The sequence below is a fragment of the Vicugna pacos genome, chromosome X (genome assembly GCF_048564905.1).
Source record: "Vicugna pacos chromosome X, VicPac4, whole genome shotgun sequence".
Taxonomy (NCBI): domain Eukaryota; kingdom Metazoa; phylum Chordata; class Mammalia; order Artiodactyla; family Camelidae; genus Vicugna; species Vicugna pacos.
In genome coordinates this window covers 49,021,432-49,036,474 of record NC_133023.1, presented here as the reverse complement: position 1 = coordinate 49,036,474, position 15,043 = coordinate 49,021,432, and the positions used below count along the sequence as shown (strand labels likewise).

At 35.0% G+C, this 15,043-nt stretch overlaps 1 non-coding gene across 1 annotated transcript; it reads right to left on the bottom strand.

The window, feature by feature from the left end:
- Positions 1–10,683: 10,683 nt before the first annotated feature.
- LOC116279223 (U6 spliceosomal RNA) lies at positions 10,684–10,786 on the bottom strand. Its single transcript, XR_004188601.1, has one exon. It is a non-coding gene; the product is annotated as a U6 spliceosomal RNA (small nuclear RNA).
- Positions 10,787–15,043: the final 4,257 nt, after the last annotated feature.

Genomic DNA, 15,043 nt, shown 5'->3' with positions numbered 1-15,043 from the left:
TAAGCATACATTCAGATATGTCTCCTTCGTGGAGAAATCAAGGTTACCTTTCCACTACTATCCTTAGCAACTTTTTTTCCTCCTTTCTTGTTATCTCAGAGGAAATGTTGCCTCATCTTCTGTGTCAGACTAATCCCTCTACCTGTATCCTTAATACCATCCCCTCCTTCAGGGAACCTCTTTTCCCTATATTTTCAACCTATTTCTTTTATTGGCTTCATCCTTTAGAAATATGCTCAATACTTTTTTATTCCTACTTTTCTTAGCCTCTTCTAGCTATTGTCCTCTTTCCTCTTGGTTGGAGCTTTTTTGAAAGCAATTGTCTTTCCCTATTAACAGTTCCTCACCTCCCCCTTCACTCTTCAGTTCACTGTGATCCAATTTCCATATCATTACTACTATTCTTTCTGAGGTCAATATTGACCCTTAACTTGCCAATCTAAGGGTCACTCTTTAATCTTTCTTCTGCTTTGACTACTCTGCTGCATTTGGTACTGCTGTCGCCTTTCTCTTTGAACCATTTTTGTAGCCTTGGCTTTAATCCAACTACTCCTTCCTGGTTCTCTTTCTGCCTTTCAGGCTTCTTTTTCACAAGCTGATTCCTATCATATTTCCCCCCCACCTCTACTTTTTCTTTAAAAGTTACTGATTTTTAAGGTATTCCTTTTCTCACTGTGGAAACTGCCTGGACAGCACCAGCCGTACACAACTTCTACTATCACCTCTATTCAGATAGTGGTCCAATCTATACTCTGGCTCAGTTTCCTCCCTCTCCTGAATGCCAGATCCACATATCCAGTTCTCCACTGGACTTTCCATTGGATGTTCCCCAACTACCTCATTATCACCATGGCCCAAACTTAAATCTTCATACCTACTCTCAACAACTAAAACTTGTTTATTCATCTGTATTCACTGTTCAGACTGATGGCACTATCAGCCACCTAGTTACTAAGCCACACATTTCAGGGTCATCTTTGATTCTTCCTTCTCCTTCTTCCCACATCCATTCTCTCACTATGTCCTGTTAAATTTTCATTTTTAACATCCATCTTCTCCTTTTCAACCCCATTGCTCCTATCTTAGTTCAGGCCCTCATTGTCTTTCACAAGTTTAGTAGCTCTATGACTGGTCTTCCTAAATCCAAATATATGCTCTTCCAATTCATTCTCCTTGCTGTCACCACAGTGAATATATCTGATCATGGCACTCCACTGCTTTTAACACTTCAGTGAGTCCCTGTTGCCACCGGATAAAATGCACTCTTGTCAGTCTGACTCTTGCCTTCCTGACCAGACCTATCTCTCCTGACTGCCTCACTTCCAGCCTAACATCAACCACCAACCTACTTAAGAATTCCTCACCTATGCCATGTCTCCTTGCCTTTGTACATGCTGTCTTATTATGACTCTGCCTGGAATCTCCTTTCCTCTTGGTCCATCTGCCAAATGCCTACTCATCTGACAAGACCTGCTTTAGTCCTCTCCTCCTCTTTGGTTTTTGTGTGCGTTTGTTTTATCCGGTACCAACTTTTATTGTTTCAGTTATCATTGGTTTGTAGTCATTCATTTAAGTGTTTTTTGTATCCTCCTTGTACACCATAGTATAATCACTCAGTAATTATTGGCTAGGTGACTAAAGAAATGAATAAGTGAATAAATTAATTTCTTTCTCCTTCATCACCTGAGGAAATCCTACTCCTCCTTCAAGGATTTAGCTTCCCTGGCTCCTACAAAAGATATAGTTACTACACATTAACTTATAGCAGCAATTTTCCACTATTTTGTATTTATTTATTTAACTTTGGTAACCCTGACTAGTTTGTAAGCTCCTTGAAGGCAGAACCTGAATCTCATCTTTGTATTTCTAATCCTTAGCACATACCTGGCACAGAGTAATTAACACATAATTAAGTGTTAGAATTAATAAGTAAAAGCTCAGTAGCTACCATTGCCAAAATTGCCCAGGTTGAGTAACTACCCATCTTTTTACATCATTCTGATTGTACAGAAACTGACCTCAGACAGGTAAACCCCTCCCTCTTAAGTTGGAAGGATTTATATTAGTAAGACTAAATGGTAAAGATTACAGAGGAAAGCATTGTCTGATCTGGGACTAGAATGCAGAACTATTCTGTTTTTGAGCATGAATTCTTCCCCTTGCCCAATCCTCTTTCTCTTTTTCTCTTTTTTTAAAAACATTTTTTATTGATTTATAATCATTTTACAATGTTGTGTCCAATTCCAGTGTAGAGCACAATTTTTCAGTTATACATGAACATATATATATTCATTGTAACATTTTTTTCTCTGTGAGCTACCATAAGAGCTTGTGTATATTTTCCTGTGCTATACAGTATAATCTTGTTTATCTATTCTACAATTTTGAAATCCCAGTCTATCCCTTCCCACCCTCCGCCTCCTTGGCAACCACAAGTTTGTATTCTATGTCTATGAGTCTATTTCTGTTTCGTATTTATGCTTTGTTCGTTTGTTTTTTTAGATTCCACATATAAGCAATCTCATATGGTATTTTTATTTCTCTTTCTGACTTACTTCACTTAGAATGACATTCCCCAGGAGCATCCGTGTTGCTGCAAGTGGCATTATGTTGTTGGTTTTTATGGCTGAATAGTATTACATTGTATAAATATACTACCACTTCTTTATACAGTCACCTGTTGATGGACATTTAGGCTGTTTCCATGTATTGGCTATTGTAAATAGTGCTGCTATGAACATTGGGGTGCAGGTGTCATTTTGAAGTAAGGTTCCTTCTGGATATATGCGCAGAAGCAGGATTCCTGGGTCATATAGTAAGTCTATTCCTAGTCTTTTGAGGAATCTCCATACTGTTTTCCATAGTAGCTGCACCAAATTGCATTCCCACCAACAGTGTGGGAGGGTTCCCTTTTCTCCACAGCCTCTCCAACAGTTGTCATTTGTGGATTTTTGAATGATGGCCATTCTGACTGGTGTGACTCTTTCTGAGACTTGATCCTTGTCTTCAGAAGTTTTATGAATTTAGACTTACTTTTGTTTTTCTTTTGACCTTGTATCATGTGTTGGTTTTGGTTTTCTTTTCCTATATGGTAAGCTGTCCTGTTTTAATTCCCCATAAAGGATGTCAATATTATGAGAAGAAACTAATGTAGCCCAGTAAGATCAAGTTCTCCACTATAGGGATAGTATTTGGCAACCCTATTTATTAACCCGGCATGCCATGCAAAATTTGTTTATGCTACTTTTTGACTCTTGTCTTCACAGGCAGTGAAGGTAGAAAAAGCCAATATCTTAGTCCACTGTTCTGATGGGTGGGACCGCACAACACAGGTCTTCTCTGTGGCCAGCATCCTCTTAGATCCATTTTATAGGACATTAAAAGGACTCATGGTAAGAGTCAAGTGACTGGATTTTATTTCATACAAGTAGCAGATTGTGAATGAATAAAAAATAACTCTCAACCAATTTGTTTTCTGTAAGAAGGAGCTCCAAAACTACAAAAATAGCTGTTTTTCAATTTAGCTTCTTTCTGCTAAACTAGGAATTTATAGCCTATATATTTTTCTGTTGCACATTGAACATAGTTTCTTACCATCAAAAGATAAGCTGTATACAATAGGCTGCTCTAAGGGGTATGAAAGACTCGAAAAAGTTTGTGAAGTTGAATGGATGAATGAAAAATAGACTGATAGGCTCCTCATGTCCAATATGTCAGTTGTTTGGATGCCAGACTCATAAATATTTTCTGGTGCTAAATCCAAGGCTTCTTTATCTTTCTAAGAAACAGAATTCACAGGAGTTTATCCTCTTTTAGGGGAAATACTTTATTTTTATAAATTGTTGAAAATGAGTTTATACCAAAATTTGTTCTTGGTTCAAACCCAAATACTACCTTTGGATTCCCATTTTTCCATAGATTGATTTTAACATCATATTCATAAGGACTGTATTAGTTATGACTAAAATAGCTTATCACACATCATGTAAAAGCCAAAAGAAATATGACACTGGTTACAAATCCAGAATAAATGCTCTTGAGAGCTTTGAAATTTGAAGGAAGATTTTATAGGCCTTTAGATGAAATCCAAGTAACTTAGTTATCATTTGGGAAATTAAGTTTATGATCAATTCAACCCAAATTTGTACAAAGTCTATTTCAGCAAAGTGTTTTGATATTTTTATAGTTATGGCTAATTAATTTTATGATTTTCCTAATACAGAGTTTTCTTATTGTATAAAAATATAGATCCTGATGGAGAAAGAATGAATATCCATGGGCCACAAATTCTCCCAAAGGTAAAAATAGCCTTATTTTAAAGATAAGACCTATGCAAGAGAATCTTACCCATTCTGGGCAAAGAAAGCTTCCTGGAATTGATGGCATTTTAGAACATTAAGAAGATAAGGTTGAAGATTTGGGAAAGACCATAGGTATTTGGTAGAATAAGACTCCTGAGGAGATAAGAAGGGTAAAAGCTGCAGTCAGTACAAATTAAAATATTAGCTTGAACTATAACTAAAAACACTTTTTCCATTGAAACTAGATGGAAGGACAGGCAGAGAAGGAACCAAGTTTGTGAACATCAGAAGCAGAAATTAGATATTTTTACTTGATGACCTTGATCTTTTTTAGTGACACTGTAGAAATCAGTGTGAAATGGTTTAGGGTTTGATAAGATAGCTTAAAATTTGCAAGAGCTGTAGAGGTTAATAGGAAAAGTGGGTTAAGGATATACTTAAAGATTGTTTGGGAGCAATGAAGTCCCACCTGAGTATGAAGACAGTGGTGGCAATTTGCATAGGTTTATAATCTTCTCAAGCAGCATTCATCAGTCAGGATGTGGGATCAGAGAACATAGCTTTTTAGGCTCATCTATGGTTGGATTTTGAAGGGAAATAATGACAAGACAGACCAGAAAGTTGAAGAAGATGGGAAAAAAATAGTTGATGGGGCAGACCATATAATAGAGGCTGGATAAGGAAGAAAGGGAAGTTAGTAGGAATGTGGCAAGTTGAGACATCAAGACATGAAGGCTGGAGGAAATAAGATGAATAGCCTTTGGAAGTATAATATATGGTGATTAGAGTAGGATACTGAGATTAAGGTTTCAGCGTAGAGTAAGAACCTCTAGGTAACATCAAGAACCAGCCATGGATGCAGGAGACTAATGTGGAGTAGAGCTAAAGATCAGTGAAGATAATTGGATTTGAGTTAATTAAGGAATATGCTAAGCCAGTGTAGGTCATTTGTGTCAACACCAAAGTTAAGTACTTATAACAAGAGTCAGATTCTTCAGAAAATGTGTAGAAGTGACTCAAAGATTGTAGAAGACAACACTGAGGAAGGGGAACAACAGCATGACTCATAATGGAAGTGATTTTAAGACAGTGAAAGGAGTAGTAAAATGTAGCAGGAGCAAGGAGAAAGTTGTTCCCACCTCTACCCTGTTTTAGGATTATGACACATGGAAAGTGGGATGACGAGCATTCTTTGTTTGATTTGGACCCCAAGAAGAAGTTGTGTCCTTGGTGAGGCAGATATCAGTTAAATCAAAAGGTAGACTATTCAGTGTAGAAGCTAAGGATGCCATATTTGTTTCCAGTGGAATAGGGTTTCTGGTGGATGGCAGAGCTGGTAAAGAGGGCATCATGGGAGAGATAACATTAAACAGTCTGGAATGCAGTTTGTTCATTCACTTAATAAATAAATATTTATTAAATATACATTTCATGCCAGGCATTGTCCCATAAACAACGTAGATATAGTCCTTGCTCACATAAAGCTAAATGTGCTTGTTTATATATTAAATTGATTAAAATTAAATACAATGAAAAATTTAGTTCATTAGTCACACTAGATACATTTTATATGCTTAGTAGTTAATGACTACCATATTGGACAGCACAGATATGGAACATTTCCATTATTGCTGGAAGTTCTACTGTAAAGAGGGTGTAAAAGGAAATAGGATAGATGACCAGAGGGCTTATTATCTGGATAATAGTGAAGAATGCTGGTGGCTGAGAGGTCCACTGGGATTAATGAATTTTGAGATTCTGGTGGCATTTTAGTGTTAGGTGTTTCTTTGCCAATGCAAGCAGAGACAAAAGGTGACCTTGCTATAGCCTATTCCAAACAGTGTAATCCCTAATGTTAATCATTATCTTTCTTTACCTTCATTTGCATCTCTTAAGTGTGGCCACCTGGATGGGGACTCTAAAGAAGTATCCCCTATCTTCACACAGTTCCTAGAGTGTATCTGGCAATTAATGGAACAATTTCCTTGTGACTTTGAGTTTAATGAAAATGTCCTGCTGGAGATTCATGACCATGTTTTCTTCTGCCAGTTTGGGAACTTCCTTGGAAACTGCCATAAGGATCAGGAAGATTAGAGGTGAATTCAGTTTGTGCAAAAACGTTGAATAGGGAGAGGGGATTCATGTAAAAGGAATTTACCAACCACCTTGAATTTGGGACAGCAGTTCAGGAGAGGGAGGAGATGCCAACGGTAAAAAATAACTTTTGAAGCATTAAGTTTTGAAGCAATGTTTGCATGGAGATTCCTCAAAACCTCAGATTCTTTATCTGTAAAATAGGGATAATACCTACTTTTCAGGACAATCATGATGAATCAATAAAACAGTAGATGTGCAAGACTCTGTAAAGAACCAGTTACTGTGTAGATGTGAGTAGTCATTATCTACAGTCGTTTATCACTTATGTCAAAGATCACAAAGTAGCAGTTCATAGGCCAGTTCTTCCTCAACAGGCATGTGTTGTTTAGTCTGTGGAGCATTTTTAAAAATGGAATTCATTGTCAGCATTTAAATATTATGACATTTCACTTAAAAATTTAATTATTTCATGAATATTTTCCTAAATAGAAAAGCCATTGTGCCAAGATACTCTGCAAGATCAGGAGCTCTGGCCACATTGGAACTGCATTTTCTTATGGCAGTAATCAGCTACAGCTGAAAACAGTTGCTCCATTAAAATGAGGCAAACACTCTTGTTTGCCACAGTTCTCACCACTCTCTATAGTTTATCCTCAGTGCACTTCTAATGTTATCCTCCCAGCTCCTGTAAGCAGTTGAATTTGCACTAAACTTAAACTTCAAAATTCTCACAATAAATAAAACACAAATATTTTTTGAGGTTGACAAGATAAAGTTGCTGTGAACAGTATTCTCCTTATTTTGGATTCAGAGAAAAATAATAGGTAAGTATCTCACAACCCACTCTTGTTTCACAACTGTTGGTTAAGTAGCAGTTAGCTCAAGGCCTCAGACCCCTCTTTGATGTATCCTGGATAACATCACATTTCTGATTCTGTTTTCTTGTCAGCACAGAGAACAATGATGAATCTTTCTACTTTAACATTTGTACTTACTAGATAGCTTATATGCACACTTCTCTTGTATTTTGGAACCAGACCTTTCTTACCCTCTTCCCAAATGCTTTGAGATACATTCAGTCTGTCTATGACCTGCTTTTCTAAGCATTAAAATCTAAGATCTTTTCCATAGTCTTTTTTGTGCCTTCTTAAAATGAGGCTAATATGTCCTAGACCCATTCCCCACACAAATCTGAATCTCCATGTATGAAAGTTGAAATTTTTAATATACATTAAAATAGTGATTATTTAAAACAAGCAGAAATATCATTCATTTATGAAAGGAAAAGCATGCAATCTAGAATCAGAGACCTGGGTTCAGACTTTGGCTCTGTCACTGATTAGCTATGTGAATTTCTGCAAATTAGTTTTTCTCTCATTTTCTCAGTATTATTTTGGGGATAAAATATCTCACAGGGTTTTATTATGAAAATTTAATGAGTTATTTTTGGTAGTCTGGACAAGTGTTTAACACATAGTGAATACTCAACAAATATTAGCTATCTAACCTGTGAAAGTTTTTTTTTTGACAAACAAATGAGAAAGGTGGATATGCAAGGACTTTGGTCTCATCGAAATGGTCTGAGGGCTATAAAATTTACAAGGCTATAATTTTAGGTCCTACAACCCATACTGTTTCTCTTTGAATTTTCTTTGACACTGAATGTGCCAATGACTTTCCCACACATGGTTATACAGCACTCTCATTGAGGACAATTGATCCCAAGCTTTTTGGAGTATTAACTAAGAGGCTTTCTTGCCAGGTGATCAGGCTTCCCAAGGTCTCAACTAAAGTATAAGAAAAAAATCAGTCTTGCAATATAAATACCACAGTCTGTGTTGCTCACCTAGGATTACTCACAAATATTTGCTAATATAAATTGCCAATTGTCTTTCACTATCTTATACAATGTTTTCCTCTGAGAGGAGGAGAAGCTGGCTTGAAATAAAATAAAATGTAGAAAAGCCAGACATTCACCCTCTAGGCTGTCTGTTAACTTACCAGATTTTTAAAAGCAATTCCAGACTTTTTAAAACTGGAAAGATCATTAGTTCATAGAATAGACAGGCCCAGAAAGAGCCATGGGCATTTCTAAGATTACATAGCTACTCTATGGCAGAGACTGGGTTTAGCATCTCCTGCTGTCAATTTAGAACTCTTTCTAACTTATTCATTTAAAATATGGATAAGTTGAAGCCCAGATAATTTGTTATGCTATGAATGCTCATCAGCCACTTACTTCCATTATCCTTCTACCATATTCTATCCCTCTTTTGAATTAGGTTACTTGTTAATAAAATTTGGCTGATTATCAAGTTTGACAGGACTATTGAGAATACTTGCTTGCTGCTTTTAATTTTTGGCTTGTTTTTCTTTTCTGACAGAGTCTCTGAGAAAACCCTTTCGGTGTGGCCTTTCTTGGTTCAGAGGAAACCAGACTTCAGGAACCCTCTCTATAAAGGCTTCTCTGTGTATGAGATGTTCAATCCTAGTACTGTGCCCTACAACATTCAGTAAGTTTCTAAGCTGTCCTGTAATTTTTTACAGCAAGTCACAGGACCTCAGCTGCTTTGCCTCTCCTTGTATAGCTAACATCATCTCCATAAGCCTGGCTATGAAGTATAATTCTCTCTCCCCAGACCACCCATTCCTTGCTGCCTCTGAAAACAAGACCACAGTCCCTTTGGTTTTCAGGGCTTTGCTGTTACTTGCTTAGGGAAATAAACAAGAAATAATAGTTGGTTTGTAGTAATACAACCAGTCAGGATGTAGGTTTTTTTCGTTTCTTTTATTCTTCCCTGTATCTTCCTCTTCATTCCCATCCTTTTCCTCAACAAAGAGAAGGAAAAACAGAGAAATAGAATGTGCTGGTATTTTTTTGTTCTACTCCCCCTCTCAAATTTTAAAGTACAGGGTGCTGTGCTCACTGAGCACAGCTTAATGAGTGCAAGACAGAGCTGAATTTGTTTATTAAGTTGTATCAGCTCTAATAGCTTATTTTGTATATTCCTTATGATTTTGTATATGTAAGATCATGTCATTTCTGAATAGAGATAATTTTACTTATTCTTTTCCAGTTTGGATGCATTTATTTATTTATTTATTTTTGTTTAGGACGTCTAATGTTGAATTGAAGTAGTGAAAGCCAGCATCCTTGTACTGTTCCTGATCTTAGGGGAAAACCTTTCAGGCTTTCTCCATTGAATTTGTTATTGTTTTATTTTGTTTTACAAATGACCTTTATCATGTTTAAGACATTCCCTTCTGTTTCTAGTTTGTTGAGTGCTTTTATGATGAAAGAGTGTTAGATTATGTCAGAGTATTTTTTTTCTACACCGTGTTGAAATGCAGATGATTATGTTTTATTTTTTCCTTAATTTAATTAATGTAGTATATAACATTGATTGATTTTCAGGTGTTGAACCTCTGGTGCTTTCCTAGGGTAAATGTCACTTGGTCATTGTATATAATTTTCTTAATATGCTGCTGCATTCAGTTGGCTAATATAATGTTGAGGATTTTTGCATCTGATTCATGAAACATATTGATCTGTAGTTTTGTTTTCTTGTGATGTCTTGGTCTGGCTTTGGTATCAGAGTGATGGTGACCACACAGAATGAGTTAGGAAATCTTTTCTTCTATTTTTTTTGGAAGAGTTTGAGAAGGATTGTTGTTAATTCTTCTTTAAGTGTTTAGTGCAGTGAAGCTATGTGTTCCTGGTTTTTTTATTGTTGTTGGGAAATTTTTGATTAGTGAATCAGTGTCTTTACTTGTAAAAAGTCTGCTCAAATTTTTTATTTCTTCCTGAGTCATTTTTGGAAATTTGTATATTTCTAGAAATTTGTCTATGTCATCTATCTAATTTGTTGGCATGTAGTTGTTCATGATTTTCTCTCATGCTCTTTTTTGTTTCTGTAAGTTCAGTAGTAACATCACAATTTCACTTATGATTGTAGTAATTCGAGACTTTCCTCTTTTTTTTATTTTTGAGGCAAAAATACATTCCTTTAGTATCAAAAGCAACCTGTACATAAAGTGGATAATGTACATTAAATTATACATTTATATGACTTTTAGGGTGTTGGGGGGCATTTTTTCCAGCTTTATTGAGATATAATTGACATATAACACGGTGTAAGTTTAAAACATACAATGTGATGATGTGATACATGTATATATTGTGAAATGTTTACCACAGTAAGTTAACACATCCTTTGCCTCACACAGTTACCATTTTGTTGCTGCTGTTGTTATGGTGAGAACATTAAAACTCTACTTTCATAGCAAAAATATGGAATGATTCACAAATTTGCATGTTATCCTCTCACAGGGGCCATGCTAATCCTATATCATTTCAATTTTAGTATATGTGCTGCTGAAGTGAGCACTCTGTCAAGTTTTTAATCAGTTTAGCTTAAAGGTTTGTTGAATGTGATTTTTACAAAAAAACAACTTTACTTTGGTTGATTTTCTCTCATTTTTAATAATCTTTATTTCATTTATCTCTGTTCTTATCATTATTTCTTCCTTTCTGCCAACTTTGAATTTAATTTGCTCTTCTTTTTTAGTTTTATAAGGTGTAAAGTCAAGTTATTTATTTGAAATGTTTCTTCTTTTTTAATGTATGCATTTACAGCTATAAATTTCCCTCTTAGCAGTACATTCTCTGTATCTCACAAGTTTTGTTATATTGTGTTTTTGTTTATATCCATTCTAAGGTACTTTCAAATTTGAGTTTCAGAAAAAAACAAAAAATAATTGGTTTTAAAAGCTTGGATGAGTAGGGGAGGGTATAGCTCAAGCGGTAGAGTGTATGCTTAGCAAGCACAAGGTCCTGGGTTCAATCCCTGGTACCTCCTCTAAAAATAAATAAATAAATAAATAAAATCTAATTACCTCCTCCTGCCAAAAAAAAAAAAATTAAAAAAAGCTTGGATGATATATTCCTTTAATGCGTTTAAAGACAATTTAAAAATGTATATAGAAATGGATTTGAAAGTTATAGTTAAAAATTAAAAGTAAGAAATGGTGAATTGGGGGGTTCAAGGTGCAGCTTCCCTCACCTCCCTCAGTGTCATCTTCACACAGGTGAGGTTCCCTGGACATCCTTTCTCCCACGCAGGCTCCAGGAAGCAGTCAGTTAAGTCACTTTATTCCTTAAAATCTATGGGATAGAATCTAACCGGGGTGGCAGTGGGGGTGGGAGGTTGTGAATTGAAGGGAATATATGCATTCAATTAAGTACCACATGATGCCAGATTTGCCTCAAGTGTTTCTTCTTGAGCCTGACTTTATTTTGGAAGGGTGGGGCATCTGCTTAGCTCTCTCTCCATAGGCAGAGCCTGATTTCTCAGCCCTCCTTGTCCCCTGCTTCTTTCAGGAAGCAGCCCTGCCTTATTTCCCTGACCCATTTTATTAACAACTTAGTGATCAAACCAGTGCTGTGCTGAGCTGTATTGGAGTCTGATGCAAGGGGCCTGTATACATGCTCCCTGTCCACATTACTCTGTTTTCTGTATCTATCTGTTTGCTTTGTTTTCTGTTCATTTTTCTTTTTATTCCACATATGCATGAAATCATAACAGTATTTGTCTTCTCCATCTGACTTATTTAACTTAGCATAAAACCCTTAAGGTTCATCTATGTTATCGCTAATGGTAAGATTTCATCTTTTTATAGCTGAGTAGTATTCCATTCTGTATATTTTCCCTCTCTCTCTCCCTCTCTCTCTCTCTCTCTCTAGCTATGGTAAATAATGCTACAATAAACATAGGGGTGCATATGTCTTTCCATATTAGTATTTTTGCATTCTTAGATGAATAACCAGAAGTGAAATAGCTGGATAGTATGGTATTTCTGTTCTTAATTTTTTGAAGAATCATAAAGTTTTCCATAGTGGCTGCATCAATTTACATTCTAACCAGCAGTGCATAAGAATTCCCTTTTCTATACATTCTTTCCAATACTTGTTATTCCTTGCCTTTTTGACAATAGCAATTCTAATGAGTGTGAGGTGATATGTTGTTTTGATTTGTGTTTCCCTAATAATTAGTGATGTTGAACATCCTTTTATGTACCTATACCTATTGGCCATCTGTATGTCTTCTTTGGAAAAAAATTTTATTCAGAACCTCTGCTCATTTTTTTAAATTAGGTGGTTTATTTTGTTCTTCTTGAGTTGTATGAGTTCTTTATATAATTTGGATATTAACCCCTTATCAGATATATGATTTGCAAATAACATCTCCCATTTGGTAGGTTGTCTTCTAATTTTGCTGATGATTTACTTTACTGTATAGAAGTGTTTTAGTTTGACAGGCTTATATTTGCTAATTTTTTGCTTTTGTTTTCCTTGCCTGAGGAGAAATATCCAGAAAGATATTGCTAAAACCGATGCAAAAAATGTACAATGTCCTCTTCTAGTTTTATGGTTTCAGGTCTTATATTCAAGAATTTCATCCATTTTGAGTTGATTTTTGTGTATGGTATGAGATAATGGTCTAGTTTCTTTTTTATTAATGTGGATTTTCTAGTTTTCCTAACACATATATTGAAGAGACTACCTTTCTCCATTGTATGTTCATTGCTCCTTTGTTAGAAATTAAGTGTCTGTATACTTACAGATTTATTTATGGGCTCCTAATTCTGATTCTTTGATCGTTGTGTCTGTTTTTCTGCCAATACTATGCTGTTTTGATACTATAGCTTTGTGATATACTTTGAAATCAAGGAGGTAATACCTCCAATTTGTTCTTTTTCCTCAGGATATTTTTTTCCTGCTATTCAGGGTCTTTGAAGATCCATATATATTTTAGGATGTTTTGTTCTATTTCTGTGGAAAATGTCATTGGGATTTTGATAGGGATTGCACTGAATCTGTGGATTGCTTTAGGTAATATGGACATTTTAACAATTTTAGTTCTTCCAATCCAGAACCATGGAATATCTTTCCATTTCTTTGTGTCTGCTTCAATTTCTTTCAAGAATGTCTTATAGATTTTAGTGTACTGGACATTCACCTCCTTGGTTAAATTTATTCCCAGGTATTCTTTTTGGTGTGATTGTAAATGAGATTATTTTATTTTCTTAATTAATCTTTCAATTAGTTCATTGTTATGTATAGAAACTCAACAGATTTTGCATATGGATTTTGTATCTTACAACTTTCCTGTATTCATTTACTATTTCTAATAGTTTTTTGGTGATATCTTTATAGTTTTCTATGTATAAAGTCATGTTATCCACAAATAGTGACCATTTTATCTCTTCTTTTCCAATTTGGATGCCTTTTATTTCTTTTTCTTTTGTAATTGCTCTGACTAGGATTTCTCCTGTTGTATAAGAGTGGCAGGGGTGAACATCCTTGTCTTGTTTCTGATCTTAGAGGTATACTTTTCAGTTTTTCATTGTTGAGTATTATGTTAGCTGTACGTTTGTCATATATGGCCTTTGTTGTTTTAGGAACATTCATTCTAAATCCATTTTGTTGAGATTTTTTTTATCATAAGTAGGTACTGAATCTTGTCAAATGCTTTTTCTGCATCTGTTGAGATGATCATATGATTTTTATCCTTTATTTTCTAATGTGATGTATCACATTGATTGATTTGTGAATGTTGAACCAGTTTTGCATCCCTGTTATAAATCCCACTTGATCACATTGTATCCTTTTAATGTATTGTTGTATATACTTTACTAATATTTTGTTGACAATTTTTGTGTCATTCATTAGATATCTATAGTTTTTGTACTTTTTTTGAGTTGCCCTTGTCTGGTTTTGGTATCAGGTAATATAGAGCTCATAAAATGAGTTAGGAGGCATTCTCTCCTCTTCAGTTTTTTGGGAAAGTTTGAAATAGCTGGGCATTAAATTTTCTTTAAATGTTTGATAGAATTCACCTGTGAAGCCATCTGGTTCTTGATTTTGTTTTTGGGGGGAGGTTTTCAATTACTATTTCAATTGTTCTACTAGTGATTAATCTATTAAGATTTTCTACTTCTTCATGATTCAATCACGGAAATTTGTATGATTCTAAAACTTTATCCATTTGTTAGTCTGTCTAATTTATTGCTGTATAGCTCTTCATGGTATTCTCTTGTAATCTTTGTATTTCTGTGTTATCCATTGTTATTTCTCCTCTCTTCTGTCTAATTTTATTTAGCTGAGCCTTCTCCCTTTTTACTATGTGAGTTAAGCTAAACTTGTGTCAATTTTGTTTATCTTTTCAAAGAACCAGCTCTTGGTTTCATTGACATTGTCTATTTAAACTCTATTTCTTTTATTTTTGCTCTGACCCTTTTTATTTCCTTCTTTCTGCTGACTTTGGGCTTTGTTTTTTGTTCATTTTCTAGTTCTTTAGCTGTAAGATTAGGTTGGGGGTTTCTTTGAGATTTTCTTGTATCTTGAGTTAGGCCTGTATTGCTATCAAATTCCCTATTACTACTGCTTTTGCTACATCCCATAGATTTTAGTATGCCATATTTCCATTTTCATTTGTATTCAGGAATTTTTAAAATTTCTCCTTTGATTTATTTGTTGACCCAATATTTGTTTGGTAGCATATTTTTTAGTCTACACATATTTGTGATTTTTCCAGCTTAATCCTTGTAGTTGATTTCTAATTCTGTACACCCATCTGATCAGA